The sequence below is a fragment of the Trachurus japonicus genome, unplaced genomic scaffold (genome assembly GCF_045865225.1).
Source record: "Trachurus japonicus isolate A0001 unplaced genomic scaffold, Traja_1.0 AP030342.1".
Classification (NCBI taxonomy): domain Eukaryota; kingdom Metazoa; phylum Chordata; class Actinopteri; order Carangiformes; family Carangidae; genus Trachurus; species Trachurus japonicus.
In genome coordinates, this window is record NW_028220475.1 from 98,214 (window position 1) to 114,985 (window position 16,772).

Here is a 16,772-nt window from a genome sequence, read left to right on the forward strand (position 1 = left end):
TAATTTCTCGACATTATGACGTAATTAATGCCAGTAATTACTCGACATTATGACGTAATTAACGGCCTGGAAATTAAAGGGTTACCAAAAAACCTTCTCTTGACCCAGATGTCCTAGCCAACTATCGGCCTATATCCAACCTTCCTTACATCTCTAAGATCCTTGAGAAGATTGTCCTGGAGCAGCTACATGAACATCTGCACAGCAACGTGCTCTTTGAAGCTTTCCAATCTGGATTCAGAGAACACCATAGCACTGAAACAGCACTTGTCAAAGTCTCTAATGATCTTCTTATAGCTTCAGACAGAGGTCTCGTCTCTGTTCTTGTACTTTTGGACCTCAGTGCTGCATTCGACACCATCGACCACAGCATCCTGCTGCAGAGACTAGATCATGAAATAGGGATTAAAGGAACTGCCCTAAAATGGTTTAAGTCATACTTATCTGACAGGTTTCAATTTGTTAATGTTAATAACGACCACTCAGAGTATAGCAGAGTTACGTATGGTGTACCGCAGGGTTCAGTCTTAGGGCCAATCCTCTTCATTCTTTACATGCTCCCATTAGGTGGCATCATCCGGAAGCACTCAATCAATTTTCACTGTTATGCTGATGATACGCAACTCTACTTGTCCATGGAGCCAGATGACAGAAGCCGCCTCATCAATCTGCAAGACTGTCTGAAAGACATTAGATCCTGGATGTCCTCTAACTTCTTGCTACTGAATTCAGATAAAACTGAGGTTATTGTGTTTGGACCTAAACATCTCAGGGACACGTTCTCTAATCAGATCGCTACTCTAGATGGCATCACCCTGACCCCGAGTACAACCGCGAGGAACCTTGGAGTCATTTTTGACCAGGACCTTTCCTTTAGCTCCCACATAAAGCACGTGACTAGGACCGCCTTCTTCCATCTGCGCAGTATCACTAAGATTAGGAATATCCTCTCCCAGAGTGATGCTGAGAAACTAGTACATGCATTTATCACTTCTAGGCTAGACTACTGCAACTCTCTCCTGTCAGGATGTCCGAAAAACTCTCTAAAGAGTCTCCAGCTGGTCCAGAATGCCGCAGCAAGGGTTTTGACAGGAGTTAGGAAGAGAGAGCACATCTCTCCCACCTTAGCTTCTCTCCACTGGCTTCCTGTAGGATTTAGAATAGACTTCAAAATCCTTCTGCTGACTTATAAGGCTCTTAATGATAAAGCTCCAACCTATCTGAAAGAACTAATCATTCCTTACTGTCCTACCAGAGCACTCCGCTCCCAGAACGCAGGTCTGTTAGTGACTCCCAGTATCTCTAAAAACAGACTGGGAGGTAGAGCCTTCAGTTACCGGGCTCCTTTACTGTGGAACCAGCTCTCTCCATGGGTCAAAGAGGCAGACACTCTAACTACATTTAAGTCTAGACTGAAGACCTTCCTTTATGACAGGGCTTTTAGTTAGGGCTGGTTCAGGTAGCTCTGAACCATTTTATAGCTACGCTGCTATAGGCTTAGACTGCTGGGGACACATCTGGTTACACAGAGCCCTCTCCTCTCCTCTCCTCTCCTCTCCTCTCCTCTCCTCTCCTCTCCTCTCCTCTCCTCTCCTCTCCTCTCCTCTCCTCTCCTCTCCTCTCCTCTCCTCTCCTCTCCTCCCCTCCCCTCCCCTCCCCTCCCCTCCCCTCCCCTCTCCTCTCCTCAGTATATTTTTGAACTGTCATTTTCTGTTGTACTTTGTAGTTTGGCCTTGGTGTCTCGCACTCTCTCTGTGTTTCCACAGATCCACCGGAGCTCCATCTCTCTGCACCAGCCGCCGCCTGCATCGCCCCCCTCCCTCCCCTTCCCCTGCTGTTAGACCGGCCTCCCCTTCCTTCCCATGGACCAGTCTGCCACCCAGTCCTCCCATCGAGCTGACCGGCTCCGCCCCCCCGCCCCCTCCCCTCACCAGAGACTGCCTTCATCAACTCCTGCTAACATTTCCATATTTCGCACATTCTGTGACAAACTGTAAACTGTTTTCTTGTCTGTAACAACATCTATTGCACGTCTGTCCGTCCTGGGTGAGGGATCCCTCCTCTGTTGCTCACCCTGAGGTTTCTCCGATTTTTCCCTGTTAAAAGGGTTTCCATGGAGTTTTTCCTCAGTCGATGTGAGGGTCTAAGGACAGAGGATGTTGTTACGATGCCATGTAAAGCCCTTTGAGACAAACTGTTTGTAAAAACGGGCTATACAAATAAAATTGCCTTGCCTTGCCTTGCCTTGCCTTGTTAAATAATTTTAGCCAAATTGTAATTGGAGGTTTGAATTTATATAGTGAGCTTTTGATGCTATAGTAGGCTCTGCGTGCCTTATCTGTGAGGGAATTTATTGCTTTGTTAAAGCTACCGGATGCATTGATAATGATGCCGAGATAATTATATTCCATTGTATGCTGAAGTGTGGTCCCTCTTACCCTGAAAACATGTTTGGATTCCTGCAGCCTGGCCTTTTTTTTGGAATACCATGACTTTGGTTTTGTCAAGGTTGATATCTACAGCCCAGTTTTGACAGAACGTCTCCAGCAGAGAGAGGTTCTGCTGTAGACCATGTTCTGTTGGGGATAGTAGAACCAGGTCATCTGCATACATGAGGAATTTGATTTCTTTGCCTTGTAGATCTAATCCTGGGCTTGGGGACTGTTCAAGAAGAGTGGCCAATGTATTGATATAAATATTGAACAGAGTAGGAGACAGGTTGCATCCCTGATGCACTCTTTTTCCTTGTTTGAAGAACTCTGTTCTGCTGTTTCCAATTTTAACACAGCACTGGTTGTCAGAATATTTGGATTTGATTAGATCATATATTTTACCCCCAATGCCATATTGGAGAAGTTGTAAAAAATAACCCGTTGTGCCAAATTGAGTCAAAAGCCTTTTTTAGATCTACAAAGCATGCAAATATCTTTCCTTTGTGTTTTCTATGAACATGGTGTTGGATGAGTGTATGAAGAGTGTATATGTGGTCAGATGTTTGGTGTTTGGGTAAAAAGCCAATCTGGCTTCTAGACAGAATATTATGTTCAGTGAGATAAGTGATTAATCTAGAGTTAAGGATGCTACAGAAGAGTTTACTCAGGTTGCTGTTAACACAGATGCCTCTGTAGTTGTTGGGGTTATACCTGTCTCCATTTTTAAATATAGGAGAAATGAGACCTTTTATTCCAAACACTGGGGTAATATCCAGTGGCCAACACCAGGTTGAAGTGTTTTTGCACGGTAAGTTGGAGTTTTAAGTTACTGTGTCTCAGCATCTCTGAGTTAATGCTGTCTATACCGCAAGCTTTTCCATTTTTAAGGGTTTTGATTTTGTGCTGTATTTCTTTAATGGTGATGGGGTAGTCAAGGGCACATTGGTTGTCCTTCACTGTCCTTTCTAGTTCTTTCAGTTTGTCTATTGTTAAAATTTGGTTATGATTCAGTGACCGTGACACTCTGGATTTTTATAGAGGTCATCAAAGTAATCTTTCCAGATTTTGCCATTTTGAATTGGGTTGGTCTCTGTACGTGGGTTTCTGTTGATGTTTTTCCATAGTTTCCAAAAGGTGTTGTCATTTATGGCTTTTTCAATTTTGTTGAGTTCTCCCTCCATATAATGCATTTTTTTCACACGAAGGAGTTTTTTGTATTCTTTTAGGGCTTGGACATATTCAAGTCGTCCTGATAGGTCATTTGGGTTCCTGTGTTTTCTGTTTGACAGTTTCGTCAGGTTTTGTCTGGATACAGCACATTCTTTATCAAACCAACGCTCTTTTTGTTTCATGCTGGATTATTTAGTTTGTGAGATTTTTAATTTAGATTCTTTTGCCAAATGAATAAATATTGTGTTTAAGTGATGTGTGGCCAGATTTATGTTTTCTCTTTCAGGCTGATACTGGGTGTTGAGAAAAGTATCCAGCATGTTCTGAATTTGAGCAGAGTCTAGCGCAGCGGTATAGGCAGCATTTCTCTCTTCTGTCCACTTGTATCTCCTTGGTAAAGGAAACAGCCTTGGCTCAGGATTTGGATTTACTGTGGTTGACAATGACTTTTTCAGAAATAAGGTTATCTGGCTATGGTCCGAAAAGGGCTGTAGTGGTGATACAGTGAATGCATTTATATATTGTGGTTCAATGTCAGTAATGGCATAATCTACCACACTGCTACCTAACATTAACAATTATCTGCCATTAACAATGTAGACACAAACCTTTACACATTTGTAGTAGCTGTTTGCCAGTTTTGTTAACCGTGTTATCATAGCTTTGTCTTTGTGTATTTATGCAGGTCTGGTACAAAGGGGTATATTTGAAAATATGTTTGTTTCCTTCGTAGTTAATGAAGTCTGGCTCTCTACCAGTTCTGGCATTAAGATCACCACATATTAAGATTGATCATAAACTTTGGTAGAAGGAAATTTCCTTCTGGAGTTCCTCAAAAACCTCCTCTGTATAATAGGGGGAGTTTGAGGGTGGGATATATATTCTCTGCTACCTGTTGCAGTGAGTGAGTTATGTCCTTTTTGTGTGTGAGGTCATTAGTCCCGGTGTGAATCAGGATGTGTTTCACACCCTGGAGGTCTGTAGTGGCCAGCTTCTTTATAGCCTCTGAGGTGGTGGGACTCCAAATCATCTTGGATCTTCTGCCTGGGAAGAGACGTTTCATATTGATGTACTTTTCATTGGAATCACACAGAAACATTATTTCTGTGTGGTTTTGTGAAGCAGGTTCTGGTCTCCTTCTCTGGGACCCCTGGTCTGTGGTGCCCAGAGGGAAGAGGGGAGGGGGCATTTGGGGGCGAGAGGCTGAAGATGTCTGGGTGGCCGACCCAGTCTCCTGGTGCAGGGGCTGCTGGATCTCCTGGTGCAGGGGCTGCTGGATTTCCTGGTGCAGGGGCTGCTGGATCTCCTGGTGCAGGGGCTGCTGGATCTCTTGATCCAGGGGCTGCTGGATCTCCTGTTGCAGGGGCTGCTGGATCTCCTGATCCACGGGCTGCTGGATCTCCTGATCCCGGGGCTGCTGGGCCCCCCGTTGCAGGGGCTGCTGGATCTCCTGATCCAGCCGTGTTGCACTGGAGTGGTGGGTCGATGCTAGCTCCTCTATCACTCTTTTGAGTGTTTCTCTCAGTGAATGGTTGTCTTCTTCCAGTTCTCGAACAGCTTGCTGGAGTTCATCTATCTGGTGTCTCTGTTGTTGAACTGTGGAGTACATCTCCTTCACTCCTAAATGGCTATCATCAGACCTCTGAAGATCTCTCTCTCTCTCTCTCTCTCTCTCTCTCTCTCGCTCTCTCTCTCTCACAAAAAGAAAACAGGTAAGGCAAATCACACTTAAGGTTGGGTCCCGCAACACGGTGTGGCACGGTGGCACAGTGGTTAGCACTGTTGCCTCACAGCAAGAAGGTCCTGGGTTCGAATCCCGGGCCGCCCAGGGCCTTTCTGTGTGGAGTTTGCATGTTCTCCCCGTGTCTGCGTGGGTTTCTCCGTGCTCCGGTTTCCCCCACCACTAAAAACATGTCGGCTAGGTTAATTCTCCAGTCAGTGCCCCTGACCAAAGGCACTGGCTCATAATCTGGAGTTGGTCCCCACTGCTCCTCAGGGATGGGTTAAATGCAGAGAAAGAATTTCACTGTACTAGCTGTATATGTGACTAATAAAGTACCTTTACTCCATGGATGGGTGGTGGAGGGTGATGGAGTGGGCACAGCAGTTCATTCTCATGAGCAGAGAGTAATGTGGCTGAGAGAGAGGCACTTAGCTCCGTACTGATCCTTTGTCTCCGTCCTGCTTTGGCTCCTCCAAGCTCCACCACAACAACAACAACACACCCACACACAGCTTGTGGCCCAATCGCCACACAGTCCAGTCACTGCACACCTGCAGCACATCAGGTTTGATGGGTGCGTCAATGAGAGCTTGATTGCTTGTGTATTGATTGCAGCTGGGGGTGCTCTCCATGGGGAGCAGTGGGCAGTCGTGGGCTGTTCGGTCATACAGGTGCTTGTTCCTGGCGGCAGCCCCTGCTATAGTTCAGAAACCCGTTGATAGGCAGAGTGAAGTCGTTGATGGTGTTGGCTCACCCACTCTGGCGCACTCTGGGCTCCATCCGGCTGTCCTGCGCCTAAGGGCAGATCAATGGGTAGGCGCACTTGCCTCCCGAACATCAGGTAAGTGGGGGCATAGCCCGTAGTGCTGTGAACGGTGTTATTATAAGCTTGCAATAAGGAGGGGAGATGATCCACCCACCTGTTCTGTTGTTCGGCTTCCAGGGTCCCCAACAGGCTCAACAGGGTCTGGTTGAACCTCTCGCACCCTCCATTCCCCTGTGGGTGGTATGGCGTGGTGTGGGTCTTCCGGCACCCATAAAGCTGGCACAGCTCTCGAATCAGTTGCGATTCGAAGTTCGGGCCCTGGTCCGAGTGCAGGACCTCAGGGCACCCAACGGGTTGGAACACCACACCCCACAGGGCCCTGGCAGTGGTGGAGGCAGTCTGGTCCGTCGTGGGGATGGCCCAGGCATATTTAGTAAATAGGTCTGTGACCACCAGGATGTTCTGATAGCGATCGGTCGGCCGACTTAGGCTCAAAAATTCCATGGCGACGATGTGGAGGGGGGCCTTGGGCAGCACGTTTACAGACATCTCCATCTTTGGCCAATAGAAGTTTCTCCTCACCAGAGACAATAGGTGCGTTTCCATTACCCCTTGTAATGCGCAAAACCTAAATATCGAAATTAAAAACTGGTAATGGAAACACCTACATTTCGAAAAAACTCTCAATTATCGCTGAAAAGTTTTTACGCTCTCATGAGGTGGTTTTTGAGACGTAGCGATACAAACGTGTATCGCAAAAGTGTAATGGAAACACAGTTGTGTGTGTCCACGCTGTGTAGGTTTATGTAACTTGAGGGGACAAATGAACCACATGTTTATTGTCATGCATTGCTGACCTGGGCATTGTTTCTCAATAAATTAGAAAAACCTTTCCTATCGTTCCCCTTTTCCGTGCATGGTTGAAGGAGATTGGCTCGCATCCAGGCTCCCATTCCCTCCTGCGTCGAAATGTCATCTTAAGTCACATAAACCAGTACGGGTGTGTGGACACACAACCACCTATATTGTTGTCAGCGCGACAGCGCCTCATCACCGCTGGTGTTAAAAGGCTCCGTTCTTTCTGCAGTCAGGTTAAAGCGCACATCCGCCGTGTTGGTAAACAAATAATCCCTCCATATCAACGGAGGCAACCGTGCTTGATCAGCTTGGGTTCGAGGTGGTGCGAGTGCGGGCCAGCGAGGACAGGGGAGGGGGCATTCGGGCTTCAGCACGGTACAACTGGCCCGTGTGAGTGCGTCCTTATTTGTGGCCGCTGCCAGCGCCACACGGGCTTTGCCTTTCAGTAATCAAGCGCCGGTTTTGTCTTTGTTAAAAACAATAACAGCAACAGCTGTAGGCAGCTGAGATCGCTGTGCCGTTACCATAGAAACGCAAGACGCATTACGGCTCATTCGCAAAATACCTTTCAATGGAAACACCCGCAAATAGCAATTGCACTTTTTCGAAGTTTCAGAAATATCGCTTTTATTTTGCGAAAATCTGTAATGGAAACGCAGCTAGTGTCCTCTTCTGGCCTTGGTGGCCCATCTGTGTGTGTGTGGCGGCGCGAGGAGGTGATTTTTGGTTAATGTAATGTTTTAGAAAAGTATTAAATGTTGCCAGACAATGCCACCCTGGGAGTTTCACCCAGGGAAATTTAAGTGAACCAACTCGGAAGGAGAAGGCACTCAGGTTTGCCACAAAGTGAGGCAGAGACAGCAGTTCAAAGGTACAAAAATATTGTTGTTTTTATTAACAATAGTTTCTTTAAAAATCTGCATTAAAAGAAATCATTCACCGGGGGAAATTAAAGGGGGACCAATCAGGGCTGAGGCCTAGTGGTGTGGATGGGTCAACAAAAAGGGGATACCGGGAACACCACACGTGCAGCAAAATAAGAATAAAGTGAAAACTCAAACCAGTGTAGACACGACACAAAAAGGGAAGGGCACCACCACCGGACACCACTCCACCACCGTAGGCTCAGCACCTGAAAGGGGGGAGACCAGAGAAACAGATTAGGGGAAAAGAAAATAACTAATAACAAAAAGGAAAGAAAAATAATAAACATGTAACAAACACACAAGATAACAATAGAAACAACAACAACAATAAAGCAAATTCCCACACTGTTCTCTTATACACACACACACACAGTTTTAAGACGTGGCTGAATAACAAAGCGACAGCGTTGCCGAGCTGCAGGTACGCCCAGGCAGCAACGGGCAGAACCAGAGACACCCAGCCAGCCAAACAGTCAAAGCCAGGCAGGGCAAACATGAGCCGAGTCGGCCGTGGCAGCAGTGGGAGCTCAAGCAAAGCAGTAAAGCAAGCAGTCAATCAGCAGGAAGCGGAGTCTGAACTCAAGGAGCTCCGGAGAGACACGGTAGCTCCAGCAAGGCAAAGCAGCAGTGGTTTAGCAGTGGTTAGCCGGCGCTGGGCCGCTACATGGACATCTTTACCCTACAATAATAAACAAACACAAATGTAAGAAGCTACAAGTGGCTGGAGGAGGGAGCTACTGTCATTGTACAACATACCGGTCAGGCAGTTCCGGCCAACACGGCGTGGAGGGGAAGGTCGGCGCTGTACACGAGCGACCTGTAAACAAACCACACAGGTTGCCACATGTGCAACGCCAAAGAGGATGACACGTTAGAAGAAAGTGTAGCAGCATAGATGTGCCATCCATGTTATTGCTTGTGTTTAGCCACTAGTGGCGGTAATGAGGTGGGCAGCATAAAAGTGGCCGTCCTTCGCCGCCTCTTCCTTTTGCGCTCCCGTCACTGGTGCGTCACTTCCGGGCCAAAGGTCGTCTGGTCCGACAGGCATGGCGGCCCCGCTGCTTCACCACGCTGTCGCTCGTCTCTCTCTGTGTGCTCACGGCATTTGTGTTGTCTTGTAGGGCGACTGCTTGTGCGCTGCTCCGGGTTGCTCCGGGTTCCCCATATGTGCTGTGGCTTAGTTCTTGCTTGGTAAGTGTTCTCTCTTTCGGCAATGTAGTAGATGCTGTCTGACGGAGCGCTAGTGTGGTCTCAGGTAAATGCCGACGGCGGCCGGAGTCCTCTCTCCCTCCCTCCTCCTGTGCGAGTGGGTGCGTGTGTGTGTCCAAGTTTGGTCATAAACAGGTATGTGTGTGTTAGCGTAGCAAGCAACCGCAGCAATTCTTAGTAATGTAGCAACACTAACAGTATTTTCTCACGATTAGGACTAACTGCAATCAGCTTATTGGGGTCGCTGCTGCTTTGTCTGCCGATGCTTTGTCTCCACGCTGCTTCGCCTCGCTGCTGCTCCGCACTACTGCTGTCTGCTTCATCTGCTTGCTCTGGCTGACATATTGTGTCCACCGCCGCCTGCCTCTCGCGGTGTACACTGTGTCCAAGTAGCCCTACTACCAGGGGCTTGTCCAGTGTGGTCAATCGGGGCCTACCCCCCCCCCTGACGAGTGAATGAATGTGGATGTGTTAAAGTGTGTTTGATTATTCAAGTAATTTTGTAATTGTTTTGGTTTTGTTATTGATTTGTTTATTTCCCTTTTCAGTTTCTGGAGACCGGTGGTGGCGTGCTGGTGTCCTGGTGGTGGTGTCCCCCCTTGTCTCATCTGCTGTGTCCTGGGAGCGGGTTACTTCATTGTGTGTGTGCCACGTGCTGGGTGATTTTGGTTGATTTCTTTATTTTGGTGGAACCCCCCTTGCACTAGTCACTGATCACTCACGCGGCTCCAGCCCCCCCCCCCCCGCCTTTAGTTGATTTTCTTTTCTTGATTTATTTTGTGTGAAGGTTAAAAAAAAAACATATATTTTTAAAACAAAAGAAAGACTTATTTTAATAAAATTGTATTTTTTTATACCAGTAAACCACGTCTCATGCCTCATGAGTGAACTTACCTGTGTGCCTTGCACTTTAAGTTAATTCCCTGGGTGAAATTCCCAGGGTGGCGTTGTTGGTTCCTTTTCTTTTGTTGTTTTTTTGGTCAGATTATCCAGTTTAATTTCCATCCCATCCTCGTTGCCACACTATGAAAGCCTTTGACCGATTAGAATGGTCATATTTGTGGTCTGTTTTAGAGGCAATGGGCTTTGGTAACACCTTTATCGGTATGATTAAGACACTGTACTCAAACCCCTCAGCACAGGTACTAACTGGTCAAACTTTCTCCTCTCTCTTCCCAGTCTCTAGGTCCTCACGCCAGGGCTGTCCGCCAGTAGCGGAACGAATCAGAGCCGGGCCGGGGGCGTGACACATGACCGGGCCCTTTAAACCCAAATAATAAACCTCATAACATCATTTTACAACATACACATGCCCGCAACAGCGAGGATTACACGCTGCAGTACCACTGAGAACAACTACGTCATTTTTAAGTCCATCAAACGGACATGAAGTAACAAACCAAGAGAACAACAAAAACATTAGGCTACATGCCCCTTAAAACAACACAAAAGCAGTTCAGCACCACGGATTAGAAAAAAAAAGTTCAGCACCACGGAAAGCGACCACATCATTTTTGCCACTTTAAGTAGGCTATATCAACTATCACACAGTAGTCTATATCAATAGAAATTTAGTAAAACTGGCACAGAGACCCACATGTTCACGTACAAACACAATTTACTGTAGGCTTATATAGGCCTGCTCACCACTATTTGAAGGGCATGCGACGAGCCTTGCGCTCCGCGAACTCGTCCACGATACTCTGTATGTCCATTTTCTTTGCTCTCTCATTCTCAATGGACAACATGGCAAGTCCACTCAGTCTCTCCTGTCCTACTGTGCTCCTCAAGTGGTTTTTAATTAGTTTTAACTTCGAGAATGAACGCTCAGAGGTTGCAACCGTGACGGGAAGAGTCAAAAATAAAAGGAGGGCGGTGCAAACCTCACTGAATGTAGAAGTTACTGCTGGGTGGTTAACAAGTAGCATTTTTGCCAGATCCGGAACAGACTTTTGCTTTGGTATCAGGTCCCTGAAAGATGCTCTGAAACAAAGCAGCTGGTCAGGGAAGCTGGGCCCGATGTCCCGACTGTAGTGGTCACTAAGCCGCCGGGCAGCCTGGTGTAACTCTTGATCTCCTGCGCGCAGCAGTGTGTTGGGGTGAACTTGGGGTGAACTGACGGTGGCATTTAAGCTGGTGAATCTCCGGGACAGTTGCTGGATGATGATGTCAAGACACGCATTGAAAACGTTCACCCGAAAGTTGCTCTCTGCGTCAGTGAGGCGACTGTCAAAAGTTCATCAAAATGACGCTTCACTTTTCTGGCCCTGCTTACTTCAAACTCTGTTTGACTTCCCCATTGTGTTGCTAGAGCAAGAGTGGCAGACTTTGCCTCATCAAATTGCTCCCTGTACTCCACCAAAACACTGATGGCATTTTGCAGAAGAGTAGATGCTTTCAGAATATCCGCGTCCTTTTCTTGCAGCAACTGTGAGGCAGCGTTTGTGCATTCAAGGATCTTGGTTTGCACGTTGACCAAAAATATAAAAGAAAATTTGCCTATGGCATTTTTGAGCGCAGTTGCTTCATCACGCTCATCTTTTTTGTCACTGGTCAGGGATATTTTGACGAGGGCTTTAATAATGTCTCCATATCTGTGCCTTAACGCAAAAAGCGCATCATGCCGAGAAGACCAGCGCGTGGGACAGAGGCGTTTTAATGTGACAGTTCTGCTCTCTGGCGTCATTAACTCACTGAGGAGCGCCCATCATTTGATACTGTGACCAAAAAAGTTGTACAGTATCTCTACTGTGTCATAGAACTGCTTCACTCCAGGGACGTTTTTAACAGAGTCGTTGAGAGCTAGGTTTAGATTATGAGCAGCGCAATGAACATAACAGGCAAGGGGCTCCTTCTCTGTTATTCTTGCCTGTACGCCTGAATACGCACCACTCATATTCGCGGCCCCATCATAGCCCTGTCCACGGCATTTTGACAGATCGATTCCGTTTTTCTCTATAGAGCCCAATATTTGTTTTTCAAGCTCTGACGCTTCAAAGCCCAAAAACACTTAATTGATCTGTATATCTGTTGCAATATCCATGTCATTCTTAACAACAGTTACGTAACGGTACACCTGGCTCAGCTGGTCTATCTTTGACACATCTTGCGTTGTGTCCATGATAATGGAATAAAACGGGGCTTTGTTTATTTCATTAATAATGTCAGCTTTCACACGTTGAGATAATATGTATATAATCTCATCTTGAATCTGGTGACTTAGGTATTTCACTGACCCTTCTGGTCGGTTGATGAGCTCTTTCAAAACAGGGTCGTAGCGAGCTAATAACTCGATTATTGACAAAAAGTTGCCAGCATTTCCCTGACCTATAACTTCCCTGTGCCCCCTGAATGCCAGGTTGCATGAAGCCAGAGTAAGAGTTACATTTACAATGCGCTCCACGACCTGTCTCCAAAACAAGGCTGCATTACGCACATTCTTCTCCATTTCGTTGTCTATTGTGTTGTTGAGTTTCCACTGCTCGTAGACTATGCATGCAGCAAGATGTATTTGCGTGGATTCATGCTTCTCAACTTTGGCAGAAAGATGTTTCCAGTCTCTTATTCCGTTTACCCATGAATTGTTGTAAAACGGGGCATTACGGTTGGCAAAAAGCCAGCAAGGCTCACAGTAACAGCAGTCTAATTTGGGGGAATAGCACATCCAGCTGCGGGGAAGTTTCATCCCAACTTTAGTAGTAGAGGTGTAATAACTTTGCGAAAAACACCGATTGTCTTTATCAGTGGGAAATGGACCTTTGGGTCTACATGGGCCCATCTTAAGGATAAATCTTTTAATGTTGGCGTCCTGGATGTTTTCAGCAAAATTGGCCCGATCAGTCGGAAAACGCTCCAGAGGAGGGCTTTCATCATCCACGGTCTGCGTGTCACCTGCAGCGTGAGGAGACCTGCTGCTTTCATCCAGCGCGGGTGAAGAGGGGAGCTGCTGGTCAAGCACCAGGTCTGGCTCTACCCTGGAGCAGCTAGCAACTGCTGAGTCCCTAACGTCACCGCTATACAGCCAAGAAAGAAGGAAGGGGATTTAAGCTATAGCGGCTGGGCTACCGTTACTACTGTACAATTACAACCATCAACAGTTTACAACTCACACATTGTGTATAATGTAGGCCGAGTGATTGAATTGATACCTGTAAATCTGGCTCCCTCCCCTGCTGGCTGTATTGGCGGGCCCGAATCCCTGCCAAAAACAATGTCAGGTTCATCTCCAGGAGGACGAACAAAATATGTGTCCAGTTTTTGTAATTTCGCCTTATCTTGCTCTCTTTTTTCCTTTTCTTTGCGCTTTGCCGCTCCGCTTTTATGTTTATATGATATGCCACTCATGTTTACTCCGAAATAACACCTAGCATGTAGCCTACTCTGTTGACAAGTGACTGATGATGACGTTGGTGGACAGTTGATGACGATTTTACCCAAAATACACTTGGAGACAATATCAGCAATCCACTTGTTAATTTGCACGTCGTAAAGTAAAATGTGAGAGTGAAAAAAAGCCAGTCATACAGCACACGTTTTTATTCAATATTTTACACCTAAGACTTCACTTAGGCTACGTCAGTCTTGTAAGTTTTTAGCAACCATGACTCATCCTGACTGGGGCAACCTATACAACCTCACATTGCATGCATACAGCAACGTCATTGAAAATTTCGGGAGAGGCCCGCCCACTCTCCCAAGCAAGGCAGCAGGACCAGGTCCGCCAGGCCCCCCCGGGGGCGTGTCGCCCACCCAGCCCCCCCTGAAGCTCCGCCCCTGCTGTCCGCTAAGCCCTGCACTTTTCGTGCTCTCCTTGGAGCCACTAGCTCAAGCAATTCGCCAGTCTGATTTGATCTCCCCTATCTCTATTCATAATGATGCTTCAGCCTACACCTTTTTGGTCAAAGTAAATTGATTTGCTTGTTGTGTTTTTGTTCTGATTTGTTTTGTTTTGTATTTATACCTTTATATTTGTCTATTGTATTTGTTTTTATGAGACCGAAATAAACATACTAAACTAAAAAAATAACACCCAGCACCAGCTCTTGCTATATGCTGACGATGTTTTAGTTTTCTTGGAAAATCCTGCTCAGTCGACACCACACCTTTTGTCCATTTGTGAGGAGTTTGGTAATATGTCAGGTTTCAAAATCAACTGGTCCAAGTCTGCTCTCTTACATCTGAATGCCACTGCTAAAAATTCTATCCTTCCAGCCAATATCCCTATAGGGCAACATTTTAAGTATTTAGAAATTGAAATATTTTCTTTTTTAAAGCAATACTTACCGATCTGGCATTTCACTCAGCACAGCACAAACATTTGAAAATCAACAGCTCCACCTCCCTCACAAGTCCCACCCACCTCTCCCTCCTGCCGCATCTCCACGAGCCCCCTCCCTCCCTGCTGCATGCGTTGGCATGGCAACGGTAAACAGAACAGGAACGCGAGTGAAACGGGAACAACACAAACAAACACAACACCGGAGTTTTAAACCATATAAACGGACTCAGTGATGATGACTGATGAGTTTTATAATAAACTGTTGTTAGCCTACTGCTACTGGAGAGGCACGGGAAGTGATTGTTACAGATTACAGTTCTCAACGAGCCGGGCTGGCGGCCGGACCAGCGCCACCTGATGCGCTGGTTCAGGGCCAAAATAAATCCAGACCGAGCCGAGTCGAGCCGCGCCGGTCTGGAGTTCCACCGGGTCCGGACCGCTGAGAACTCCCAGAGCTAACAGTAGCCTAGCCGTTAGCACTGGATGCTTTATAGACACATGTGACTTCCTGTGTTTACGTATCACTCGGGGCTGCTCACTATCAACGTTACAATATCAGACATGAAACTCCACGACCAGCTGCGGCTGCAGTTATTGGTCTTTTAAAAAACTATTTATTTCCAAAAACCTTCTTTCTTGTGTGTTGTGACTCTAGTCTCCTCTGCTCATGTCCTGCTACTGCTCTGTCAATAAGCGTTCTTCCTGGTCGGGAGGGGGGAGAGGAGGAGAGGGGTGCACAAAGTGATTACATATTAAGTAGGTTCGGTCGCTCGTCAAATCTTATAAATCGGACCGATTAATATTATTGGTCAGGCTTTTCTCAGAATTATATGAGAATGAAAAAATGATGAGTTTTTAACCCTGTTGGGTTTCTCTTACATTTTAATGTATCATCAGATTATCAATAGCATTTTAACTTAGACAAAGAAATGTGCAAAAGTTCCAGAAAGGTAAGTATTGCTTTAAATCAGATCATTAAACATAACTATTCACTTGTCCAGAGTAAGATCTTGAAGGACTTGGACTGGTGGATTGGTCTTCCTATGTCTATTTGAGCTTGTATCTCTATTATAAAAAATAATATTTTGCCCCGGATCAACTTTGTAAGTTCTATGGTTCCTCTCCCCCCTCCATCTGACTACGGGGCCAAGCTCTGCAACCTCCAAATTCATTTGGAACCGCAAGCGACCATTTCTGAAATTGTCTATTCTTCAGAGAAGAAGAGAAGATGGTGGCCTGGCCGTCCCTAATTTTGAACTTTATTCTTGGTCGTTTGTGCTCAGGCCCCTGCTCTCTTGGTTTGATTCTCATTGCTCTGTCTCTTGGCGCGTGCTAGAGAGCAATATAGTTCAGCCATGGACACTTCAAGATGTTCTCTTTAGTAACATTTCTAAAAAACAGTGTCACCTACGCCTTGGCCCCATTATTTCTCATCTTGTGCTGGTATGGAGATTAGTTGAAACACACTGTCATCTTTCCTGCAGGTGGCACACCTTTTCTACAATATTCAACAATAAGGCACTTGATTGGTGGAAGACCTGTCTCTGCAGAGGGGTGTTCACTATTTAAGAGACATTTATAATGATTTTGGATTACGTTCTTTTGCTGATATTAAGGATGCATTCAACCTGCCAGGTTCCACTTCTTTCTTTTATTTACAGTTAAGGTCAGCGCTTAGAGCACATGGCGTACCCTGGCAATGTTCTTTACCTACCAACCCACTCCGAGATTTATTTATTAAACAAAACAAAACAGAGCTAAGGGTATGGTATCCAAACTGTACCATTTTTTGCAGGTAACAGACCTTGTCTCACTCCCTGTGGAGAGGGTCTGGAGGAGAGATTGCCCAGACCTAGCTCAGGATTTTGATTGGGATGCGGTGTGGTCCAGCATTCATGAAGCATCTTGTAATCCAGACCATCAGCAAATTCACTTTAATTTCTTACACAGAACATACCTCACCCCTGTTAAACTCCGTCACATGAAAATGATTAATGACCCATGTTGTAATCTTTGCTCATTGAAAGCTCCGGGCACATTTATTCACATGTTCTGGGACTGTCCTTCTGTCGCACAATTCTGGGGCAATGTTGCATCCAAACTGTCTGATTTGATAGATGAATGATGATGAGTGCCTGTGACTACATGTGTGTTGATTCTCAATGATCTGTCAATCCTCAATATTTCTAAACTCAAAAAGTGAGTCATCTTTGCTGGATTGACGGCGGCCAAGAAAATGATTGCAACTCGGTGGAAGCCACCTCATTCTTTAACTACTCAATCTTGGATTCTCTCCCTTTTGGACGTCATATACATGGAACTTTGGAACATGCAACAGCTCGGATTAATGGTGTTAATGAAAGGATCTTTAACACTTGGCGTAGTGCCGCTGACTCTTTGAAAAACATGC